The sequence below is a fragment of the Procambarus clarkii genome, unplaced genomic scaffold (assembly GCF_040958095.1).
Source record: "Procambarus clarkii isolate CNS0578487 unplaced genomic scaffold, FALCON_Pclarkii_2.0 HiC_scaffold_109, whole genome shotgun sequence".
NCBI lineage: Eukaryota > Metazoa > Arthropoda > Malacostraca > Decapoda > Cambaridae > Procambarus > Procambarus clarkii.
In genome coordinates, this window is record NW_027189142.1 from 673,821 (window position 1) to 686,320 (window position 12,500).

General features: G+C 43.7%; 1 non-coding gene across 1 annotated transcript; it reads left to right on the plus strand.

Moving 5' to 3' along the window:
• Positions 1–10,885: 10,885 nt before the first annotated feature.
• LOC138360414 (5S ribosomal RNA) lies at positions 10,886–11,004 on the plus strand. Its single transcript, XR_011226362.1, has one exon. It is a non-coding gene; the product is annotated as a 5S ribosomal RNA (ribosomal RNA).
• Positions 11,005–12,500: the final 1,496 nt, after the last annotated feature.

The window sequence follows — 12,500 nt, forward strand, 5'->3', positions numbered from 1 at the left end:
AAGGCTTGCCAGGGTGAGCAGAAACGTATGCAACCAGCCACCTGTTCGAACTCCAACCACCAAACTACCCGTTGATCGCTACGACTCCGCTGATTGGTCGCCGGTCTGGCTGCACCTGCACTCGCCCCCAATACTACCTGATGTCTGGGGCCACCCCAACATCAGTCCTCAGAATGTTCCGTGCTTTCGTAGCCAGCACTCCTCCCAGCTAGACTCTAGAGTGTACTGAGAGAGGTGGTGGCTTTAAGCCAATATTCCAGCACCTCCCACTTAACTTTTGTGTTGCACTTCTTGTTATTTTGCCTTAACGTAACTTTTCATTTTGTCATTTAAGTATTCTTATTATTTTGATTCATTGATTTTATTATAAGAATTTGTTTGTGCATTATTTTCATGTTTTGATTTATTTAACGTAATTAAAATTTCATTGTTAAAGTTTACTTGTGTTTTGTGTGTCTTCTCCTTACCTTACCACAGACGAAGTTCCAGTTTTCTATTTTTTTTTTATAACTATGTGACGAGGCCATACCCCTAGCCTTAAACAGCCGAACACCAACGCGTTACCGTCACAAGTTATATGGGGGCCTGTCCTAGGAGCCTCACTCAGGTACTGGTGCCAAGTGGTAATTTATGGTAAGCGTATTTAACTTTGTTAACGTAGCTTTACTATTTTTCATTCAATTTCATTTTTTATAAGGTGCGGTGTATTGTGCATTACGAGAGTAACATATAGTGAAGGTGAGACAACTTTGGATTACGTGGTGACTGTAGGCCGCAGTCATACTCTTAATTGGTCATCTCTCCCTCCTTGTTATTACTCGTATTTACCATCTATGTCCCTTGAATATTTCTCATTCTGACAGATCATCATATTGGTACCCTGGTACTGTGGTCTGCCCCGGGTCAAGAGTACCCAATCTTCTGCAATCTGACTGTAGGAGGACAAAGAGGGCCATAGTTCCTCTAGCTCGAACTTTAGTTGCTGAATTGGGACCTCAGCAGCAGTTCTCGTCACCAGTTGACACCTCGCACCCCTACACGTCAGTCAGAGATGATGATACATACAACGGTAGGGAATTAGCTTATTTTTTCAGAGCACAAAAGTTCGCTAATTCTGTAAGTATCATATTAAATTCAGTGGGAAAAACTTGCTTTATGTCCTATAGAGACTTGGCAAGGTATGCCTACATCCTTGGACTACCAATTTTACTTTTGAAGCATTTAACTGTTTCATTTGTTTTCGAAACTTTGTTTCATTTGTTAGTAGGATTTTCTTGCCCTTATTCTCTTACATGAGTACCGGGTACAAGATTTCCTGCGCCCTTGATTTAATTTAATCATTTAATATCTTTCACTTAACGTTAATTGTTAAAGATCACACAGGATAGGTGCCAGTTGCCACGTTGTCCTGTTTCTGACATTTCATTATTGAACATTCGTGTACCTTTATTTGCTAATTTCACCATGTTTCGTCTCCAAACTTTCCGTGCAAATCCAGCAGGTGAAATAGGGACTTTGAGTCGTGCCAAGAGGACTGAACTACAAACTCTTGCACATGAGTATCAACTAGAAGTTCCCTACCAAGCCAACAAAAATGACCTACACAACCTGTTGCTGGATTACTATTTAGAGCAAGGTAAGATAGACTCTGAAACTCATGAAACTTACTATATTGCAGATAAAACTGATTTGGCAACGCTGAAACTCAAACTAGAGCTGGCCAAGATTGAACGTGAGCAGCAAAGGGAAGCCCTCGAACAACAAGAACGAGCAGCTGCCATACGAAGAGAAGAACAAGAACGCGGACTCGCCCTCCAGGAACGTGAGGTTGCCCTACTCCAGGAGCGGGAACGAGTACAGCTTGAAACACTCCAGGAGCGGGAACGAGTACAGCTTGAAACCAAACGACGAGAGTTGGAGATGCAACGCGAACATGACAAACAACAAGCGACTCTGGCTCTAGAGTGTCGTCAACGTGAAATCGCCTTGGAAACTTCACACTTCACTCAACGCCAACAAGCTACTGCCAATCTTCCCGTCAGTTTTAATATATCACATGCAAGTAAGTTAATGCCATCCTTTGTAGAAGCAGAAGTTGATGTGTTCTTTACCACCTTTGAAACCCTTGCTAATCAACTCAGTTGGCCTGTCGACCAATGGGCCACACTTCTCAGAGTCCATCTTACAGGTAGAGCTGCAGTCACACTCAGTACTTTGGCGTCTGAGAATGACTACTACACTCTGAAACAAGCAGTGTTGGACGCCTACCTCCTCTCTACTGAAAGTTATAGAAGGAAATTCCGTGACCACCTGAAGGCAAGTACCACTACCTTCCTCGAGTTTGCTAACACGAAACGGAGGTATTTCATGAAATGGCTGGAAGCAGCACATGTCTCTACTTTTACAGAACTCGTCAACCTGATGCTTGTTGAAGAATTCTTGAGACGTGTGCCGCCTCCTGTCCGCCTCTACTTAGCAGATAAAGAAGAAACCGACTACCTGAAGTGTGCTAAGTCGGCTGACACTTACAGCCTCATCCACCGGCTGACACCTGAACCATCCTCCAGTAAGAAGTCGTGGTACAGTTACGAGAAGGTGAGCCCCGATCAAGCTGGTTCACAACTGTACTGCAAGTATTGTAGACTCTATGGACATACCATAGACAAGTGTGGTAAGTCTCAATACAAGGGAACCACTGACCAACAACGACCCAAACCAACTCCTCCTAAGTCCGGTAAGCCTGTGATGAATGTTGGTGTTGATGTTAATGATCTTTCTCTTTTCAGTAACCACCTGTATACTGGAACTGTCTCTGCCAACGGTTCAAATCCGGAGGGACGTTTCAAATTGAAGATCTTGAGGGACACAGCGGCTCTACAATCGATCATCTTGAAGTCGGCTGTGCCCAACATAGTCTACACCGGGGAAACAGTCTTCATCACTGACCTCACTGCTACCACTCCATACCCTCTCGCCAGAGTCCACCTGAATTGTCCCTACGTGAACGGGGAAGTCCAAGTCGCCGTCAGGGAAAAGCCTTTTCCCATGCCTGGAGTGCAACTTCTCCTAGGCAACGACTTGGCAGAAGACCTGCAACCGACCAACCTGATCGTCATGGACAAACCCCAGGTGTGTAACTCTGTGCCAAGTAATCCTATTCTCGAGTATGTTCCAGCAGAGGTTCAAGAGAGTGATGAAGTTTCTCCTCCGGTTCTCGTGACCACCCGTGCACAAGCCGCACGTCCACAGCCAGCTGACTCTACTGCCACCGCTGTCCCTCAAGACCCTCAGAAACTACCCCCGCATCTGACCAAGTTGGAGTTCCGTAAGTTGCAGAGGGAAGATCTTACTTTAACACCATTGTTTTTCCAGGCTGAGACTCAACCCGACAGTATTCCTGGGTTCTTCCTAGAGAACGACTTGCTCTACCGCAGATATAGACCCAGTAAACTGAAGGAGGAGGACGATTGGGCCAACACCGAACAACTTGTGATTCCCACCAGCCTGCGGCCCACTATTCTACACCTGGCCCACGGAGCATTCTCCCACTACGGCTTCAACAAGACTTACCATGGGATTCGTCAAGACTACTACTGGCCAGGTATGGTAAACAACGTCAAACAGTACGTAAAACAGTGTCATACATGTCAGATGGCAGGCAAACCGAACGTCTCCATTCCCAGAGCACCACTGATTCCCATACAGGTGCCTGCGGAACCTTTCCACAGACTCATAATAGACTGTGTTGGTCCTTTACCTCGGACCAGTTCAGGTAACGCCTACATCCTAACCATCCTGTGTCCTACCACCAGATTTCCCATAGCAGTTCCAGTGAAGAACATCACGGCTGCTACGGTTATCAAACATCTACTGAAGATCTTCACTCAATACGGATTTCCCAGGGAGATTCAAAGTGACTGTGGCACCAACTTCACCAGTGATCTCTTCAAAAGGACACTGGAGGAGTTCAACATCAAACAGGTATTGTCCAGCCCCTATCATCCTGCTTCACAGGGTTCTCTTGAACGTAGTCATCAGACCATCAAAGCACTCTTGAAAAAGTTTTGTAGTGAAACCTCAAAGGATTGGGATAAGCAGATTGACCTAATAATGTGTATTTTCAGAAGTCTCCCCAATGAGTCCCTAGGAGTATCTCCTTATGAGATGCTCTACGGCCGTAAGTGCCGTACTCCCCTTAAGGCTTTCAAAGACTCTCTCAGAGATGCCACCTTCAGTGAGCATCAGAATGTGCCCCAGTTTCTTCAAAACCTTCAGCACATTCTAGAGAGAGTCCACCGCTTTGCCCATGATAATCTATTGAAAGCCCAGGTGAGAATGAAGACTCATTACGACCAGACCAGCAAAGTAAGAAAATTCAAGCCGGGAGACTTCGTCGTTGCTTATTTCCCTATCCCAGGTTCACCTTTACAAAACAAATTTTCAGGACCCTACTGCGTCAAAGAGTGCAGAAGCAACAACACATACGTCATAGAGACTCCAGATAGGCGGCGGAAGACCCAGCTGTGCCACGTCAACCTCCTGAAGCAATATAATGGTACTCCTCCCACTGTCTTGATTAATTGTTCTACCTTCACAGAACCCTACATCCACAGTGAGACCATCCCGGCTTCTTCTCCCGAAAGCACTGACAAGGAGTCGGCGCTTTCTAATTCCAAAATCCTTAATGATCTTCCCAAATGCTTTCAGGATAATAATCGTGCTCCTATGCCCTCTTCTAATTCCACTCTCACCTCGTCAGATAAGCCCTACATCCTCCATGTCGACGCCAATGGTACCGACGATGGTGGTGTCGTGATGCAGCAACGAGGCGAGAAGAATTCACCTGTCGGCGACTACTGCTACAAGGAACGACGGAACAATTGGCAAGGAGCTACTCTTCCTCATCCTGAAGCTTCAGCACTTCACTCCACACCTGAAAAGTGCTCGGTCCACCATCAATACGGACCACACCACCCTACACCTCCTGCAGCACGCCCACTTCTCATCTCAACGTCTTCTACTATGGGCTTGCTAACTGCAGAAATTCAACCTGGAGACACGCTATACCAAGAGTCTGACAACATCTTAGCCCATGATCTCTCCAGAGTTTATGAAGTAGAAGCAACTCCATCCATTACTCCACCACATAACGACGTACTTCTTCCAGAACCGCAGGCTTCGGGGGAGAGTTGTGACGATAATCTCCTTCAAGAGATTGAGCCTGCTCTTCCCTCCATAATTACGTCTTCACAATTATATAAAAAGACTATGGAAGAAATGTCCAACAACGACAACAACACCAGCACCAGCAAGGCTTGCCAGGGTGAGCAGAAACGTATGCAACCAGCCACCTGTTCGAACTCCAACCACCAAACTACCCGTTGATCGCTACGACTCCGCTGATTGGTCGCCGGTCTGGCTGCACCTGCACTCGCCCCCAATACTACCTGATGTCTGGGGCCACCCCAACATCAGTCCTCAGAATGTTCCGTGCTTTCGTAGCCAGCACTCCTCCCAGCTAGACTCTAGAGTGTACTGAGAGAGGTGGTGGCTTTAAGCCAATATTCCAGCACCTCCCACTTAACTTTTGTGTTGCACTTCTTGTTATTTTGCCTTAACGTAACTTTTCATTTTGTCATTTAAGTATTCTTATTATTTTGATTCATTGATTTTATTATAAGAATTTGTTTGTGCATTATTTTCATGTTTTGATTTATTTAACGTAATTAAAATTTCATTGTTAAAGTTTACTTGTGTTTTGTGTGTCTTCTCCTTACCTTACCACAGACGAAGTTCCAGTTTTCTATTTTTTTTTTATAACTATGTGACGAGGCCATACCCCTAGCCTTAAACAGCCGAACACCAACGCGTTACCGTCACAAAAGAAAAACAACTCCACAACAATTCTGGAACTTCATAAAGAGGATCAGAGGAAACTCCTCCTCTTCTGCCTTTACATACATCACTCACAACAATCAAAACTACACCGATCCCTCAGAAGTAATAGGCATATTCAAACAACACTGGCAGGACATCTTCAATCCCCACCCCCCACAACCAACAGCAATACAAAACATAAACAGAGTAGAAACATGGATACGACACAACCCTCATGCCATCACACACTACCCTACCATTGACCTCACGACACTAGACGACTTAGAAAGTGACCTCACAGAATCAATACTACCTGAAGAAGTTAAACTCATGCTCAAGAACACCAGACGTAAAGCCCCAGGAGCCTCTGGCATTGGCCAAGCTCTCCTCAAGCAACTTCCAGACCCCCTAATCTTTGCACTCACAGACGTCTACAACGCCTCACTAGCATCAGGATATTTCCCAAGCCCATTCAAAGAAGCCACAGCAATCCTCATTCCAAAACCCCAAAAATCCCCGACAGACCCTAAGAACTACAGACCGATCAGCTTACTAGAGACATTAGGAAAAGTATACGAAAAACTCATTAATCATAAACTCAGGAATCACCTAGAACACAAAAACATATTGACAGACAAACAATTTGGCTTCAGACAACACCGCTCAACACAAGACGCACTGAACATAATAACAAACTACCTCTCCATAAATAAACACCAAAGGGCCAAGACGGCCCTCATTGCAAAGGACGTCGAAAAAGCTTTTGACACCGTATGGCACGACGGCCTGCGTTACAAACTCTGCACTCTGTTTCAACTATCTGATAACATGCAGAGGCTACTTTGCAGCTTTCTAACAAATAGAAAGATGCAGATCAAGTTCCTCAGCAAGCTGTCGGGTTATTTCAACCTAAATGCAGGTGTCCCTCAGGGCTCAGTTCTTTCACCAACCTTATACATACTCTATATAAACGACATCCCTGACCCAGTATACTGGACATCAATGACCCTTTGCTACGCTGACGACGTAACCCAACTGATCACAGACTATACGATTAACGCCCTCACACGGAAAGCACAACAAGAAATAGACAAAGTCACCCTCTGGGAACACGACTGGCGAATAAAAACAAACCCCAACAAGTCAAAAATAACATACTTTTTCTACAACAAACGACGTAACCCTGACCCAGTAAAACTCTACTCTCAATCACCAGATGCAACACAGATCCCAAGAGTCAACAAAACCACAGTACTTGGACTCACACTAGACTTTAACCTTCGCTTTCACACACACATAACACCCAAGAAAGCTATAGCCTCAAACGCCCTATCAAAACTCTACCCACTTAAACATGCCTCCCAAGCCACCAAGCTCTACTTATACAAAACACTTATTCTCCCACTCCTAACATATGCACCGATCCCACTCACACTTGCAGCACCAACAAATAGGAAGAAACTCCAGCGTACCCAGAACAGGGCTCTGAGATGGGTGTTCGATACCCATTGGCAGGACTTCACCACCAGTGAGGCCCTGCATGAGAGGGCGAACATCCCACCTCTGAACATAACCTGGGATACTATGGGGAAGAAACAGATTGACAGAATTCTCACCTATCATGACAACTACGACACGTTCCTCAGAAACGTCCTAAGCAGACCCAGACATACGCACAACCTCTTTAACCTGATCGACGATCCACCTCCTGCTCCGTCCTTTACATAACCCCTCTCCTATAATATCACTACTCAAATCACCAAACTTCCAACTATAACCTCCTAACTCTTCTCCCCCCTCTTTAGGGGGGGACCAACTAGCTCCCGTTTTCTGGTGCCTTGGGTGGGCCGCGATGCTGATTAACAGATCAAAGACCACATCTGGTGTGAGCCTCCAGGGCACATCCAGCTGAGGACTGCTGTCTCCGTGGGTGCTCAGAAAAGACGAAATGTTGTCACAGATCCGATTCCTCGCCTTCACTGCCTAGTCTGGTCATAACGATTTCAATGCCATGCAGCTGGGTCTAGCCCTGGCACTTTACCTCATACTGAAAACCCTTCCTCTCACCCCCACTAATTCTTCCCCTATCCCCACTTCCACGCTCACCCATTAGGGTATCTTGACCTATATTTAAATGAATGAATGAATGGCATTCGTCAATTCGATTCACACAACTTCAACACCATGACTGGACGCGGCAAGGGAGGCAAGGGACTCGGAAAGGGTGGCGCCAAGCGTCATCGTAAGGTGCTACGTGACAACATCCAGGGCATCACCAAGCCCGCTATTCGTCGCTTAGCTCGTCGTGGCGGCGTGAAGCGTATTTCGGGTCTCATCTACGAAGAGACCCGTGGCGTCCTGAAGGTGTTCCTCGAGAACGTCATCCGTGATGCTGTAACCTACACGGAACACGCCAAGAGGAAGACCGTCACTGCCATGGACGTGGTGTACGCTCTGAAGCGCCAGGGTCGTACCCTCTACGGATTCGGCGGATAAGAGCTTGGCTAATCCATCGATTCCACCCACCACCACCTCAAAACGGGACCTAATTAGGTCCCTATACTTTTTTACTGAAGGGCTTAATAGACGATAACATAAATTGTTTTGATATCAGCTAGCACATTGGGTCTTATGAAATCTATTTTTTATCCTCGCATGCTTAAAGGGACTCTGATTGGGGAGGGAGGGGGGGGGGGGAAGGTTTGTTACGTTATATACTAGCAGAGCAGGATCATTGGTGGGGGGGGGGGGGGTGAGGGAGAGAGAGAGAGAGAGAGAGAGATCTTTCCCAACTCTTCCTTTTTACATGAGTGAGCTACCCGTTTTATTCATTTTATCCTTCTCAGAGCTGTTTTGATAGTATCCAAATGATGGTAAATGAAAAGGGAGGACACGAATATCTACCCAGAATTCAGGACTGGCAATCGATATGCATGTTTGAGTGCGAATCTTTTTCTCTCTCAACTTAGGTATACGTTTATGTCGTACCTAAAAGCGAGAACCACACTATTGGGACAAGTATGCAAGGCCCAATTTTCCTAACAAGCACAGTTAATTTTGTTATTTTCGAACATTTCTTTCCAAATTGGTTTATCCAATTAACAGTATTATATTAAGATCATGAATTGCTGGGTTAGGTTAGGTTAGGTTAGGTTAGGTTAGGTTAGCTTAGCTTAGGTTAGGTTAGGTTAGGTTAGGTTAGGTTAGCTTAGCTTAGCTTGGGTTAGCTTAGGTTAGGTTAGGTTAGCTTAGCTTGGGTTAGCATAGGTTAGGTTAGGTTTGATTACATTTCTATGTTAGATTTAACTCAAATTCAAAACAATTGCAGTCATTCGGCTTGTTAGTCAACTTGCCTCTAATAGGGGCAATTTGTCTAACAAGACTATTTAGTTTTGTGTGCATATATATATATATATATATATATATATATATATATATATATATATATATATATATATATATATATATATATATATATATATATATATATATATATATATATATATTATAGCTTCAAGACTCCGAACCAATATAGAAGCATCAAGAGGAAGTGCTTGTGTTATGGGCCAATAGGCCTTCTGCAGTTACTTCCATTCTTATGTTTTTATTCCCATTGGTTCGTGTTTTATCTTGTGTAAATGTCAATCACCTCACCAAAAACTTTGGTACCATATCACCTCACCCATGTATGTGTGTATATATATATATATATATATATATATATATATATATATATATATATATATATATATATATATATATATAATATACAGAGTAAATCTACCCCAAAAGTAATGATTTATTTGTCTACAAAACTAAACTCTTTTTGGAATCATATGAGGCCCCTCCACTGAGGGGGGAGGCCTGGATGTTTATTGTCATGTGTATTCATGCTGCTTGCATGTCGTCGTTTATTTTGCCTTTGTTGTTTTCTTGACAGCTTTCTTTGCCTTGGGTGGTTTGGGAGATTTTGAAGCTCTCTTTATTTTGGGCTTTTTGTTCCCAACAACAAGCTGCTGCTGCTGCTGCTTCTTTTTCAAGGCTGTAGGTGGTTTGTTGCTTGTGGCGGCTTTCTTGGGAGTTACCACGGCCTTCTTTGCTGCTGTAGATGGTTTCTTGGTTGTGGTGGCTTTCTTGGGAGTTAGAACGGCCCTCTTCTCTGCTACGGCCAGCTTGAATGATCCACTAGCTCCACTTCCCTTGGTCTGAACAAGAATGCCGTCAGCCACTGCTTTCTTGAGAAATCTTCGGATGTAAATGGCGATCTTGGCAGCCTCGACTTTGTTGTTGGCAACAACGTACTTCTTGATTGCTTGTAGAGACGAGCCCTTACGGTCTTTGAGTGCTGCGACCGCGGCTAGAACCATTTGACTAGTTTTCGGGTGAGCAACCTGGACGCGAGGTTTCCTGGTGGTGGCCACCACAGCAGCAGCAGCCGCAGCCTTCTTGGTAGGCTTTGCTTCTACCATGATGATGATGAGATAACCAAGGTGATGAGAGACGCTCAGACAGTCACGGGGGAATGATGCTGCCGCCGCTTGAGCCGAACCTATTTATGTGCCGGCACGGTACAGAAGCTGCAACCTGGCAACTCGTCCACCAATCACGACGGTTGGTTTTACGGCTCCGAAACCTGGATCCCATATCTTCTCTAAAATAGAAGCATTTGTTCATGTTCTTTGTAAAAGTATCATAAAGCAGGACAGATGAGACAAATATCATAAAAACTGAAGAGCAGATGAGCACACACATGTATGTATTACAAAAGAAAATCCACAAATTCATTAGAAATTGGCAGGGTAGGCTGAGGAAGTAGGTAGATGTAAAATGTCTGTAAATGGCGAAAGAACATAAACCCAAGACTGAATAAACGATGTTAAATATCCATGCCAAGGAGACAAAAATATGTTAGGATACAATTACCATTAAGACACCACAAGAAGGTCCGTATCCTGCCGTGATGACTAAAAAGAGTTGGTTATTAGCCACAATGTGTAGGCAGTCTCATGCCAACGGCCATACCACGTTGAGAACACCGCTTCTCGTCCGATCAGCGAAGTTAAGCAACGTTGGGTTTGGTTAGTACTTGGATGGGTGACCGCCTGGGAACACCAAATGCTGTTGGCAATAATGTTTTTTGTTTTGTTTTGTTTTGTTTCGTTTGTTTTTGTTTGAATGGCTGGCTGGCTGGCTGGCTCCACGGGAAATTCACGGAGTTGTGTGGAATAAGGCCTGGTAAAATGAATTAATATGTATGTCATGTTTAAAACAAACTCGCTTAATATAGTGTGTGAGGCTTTATACAAAAACAAACAACCAAAACAAAACATGTTGTATATATATATATATATATATATATATATATATATATATATATATATATATATATATATATATATATATATATATAGCTTAATCCGGGTTTGAACTCGCAACTCCAAGAATACGCATCACTTATATACACTTTACCACTGGACCACTGCAGGACACTTGATGCTGAGGTATCAATTTAATGACGTAAATGCCATTTCCACAAATAAATGATAATTTAAAAGTATTTGTATGTACAAATCTTTTCTGTTTAAAAGGCTACAATATCAGTTACTGATATAATTTGTGTTAATGTTTCTATACCCACAGGAAGGCATGTTTTTGCTTATATGTAAGGGGTACGGAGAAGGAATCCACAGACCATCATTCCCCTTCCCCCCCCCCCCTCCCACCTACTACCACCACCACCACCACCACCACCACTACTCACCACCAATCACCACCAATCACCACCACCACCAATCACCACCAATCACCACCACCACACCTAACCGAAAACCCCCTAACACATCAACCCTCCCCCCAATCAACAGGCGAAATAATAACCCTCAAATGCCTGCCTGCCTGCCTGCCAGCCAGCCAATACTAACGGTCTTCTCAGAAAGAAAATCTCTTTGTATCTGTATTACTTGATGAAATGTATGATTCTAATAATGAAAATAAATTGTTATGTCGGTTGTATGAGCATAATGACCAATATGCACGTGATATGAATGAATTAAATAGTGTAGTTTTAAGTAATTAGGTTGTAGACACATTAAGCGGATATGATATTTGACGCGTCCAGAACTGGTGATTTTTGGTTTAGTTTTAAATGCACCACCACCACCACCACCACCATTGCTTCCCCAGAGCCTAATTAAGGACCGGTAAAAGGAGTCAATATGTATGTCATCTATAAAACCAAAGAATGAATAAAAACACACACACACACACCTACATAATAGTACTAGGAAGATTGTATGGCATAAAAAAAAAAAAAAAAGTACTCCCATTGGGTCGTTTGAACTCGCGACTTCCAAAACACCAGCCACACACCTTACCACCCAGCCACCATAGAGTTGGTATAATTGTGCAACTTTAGTTATAAAACTAAAGTTCTTATTGTCTCAAATCTTATTGTCTGTTCTATGAAAAGGCATGATGTAAATTATGTATTTTTTGAATGATTGAATTGTAGGCACATTAAGCGGATTCGATATTTGATATATCCAGAAAAGGTGATTTCTGTTCAGTTTTAAAATGCATCACCGTTAACGCTAAAGGACTGGTAAAACGACTCGATGTTTGTC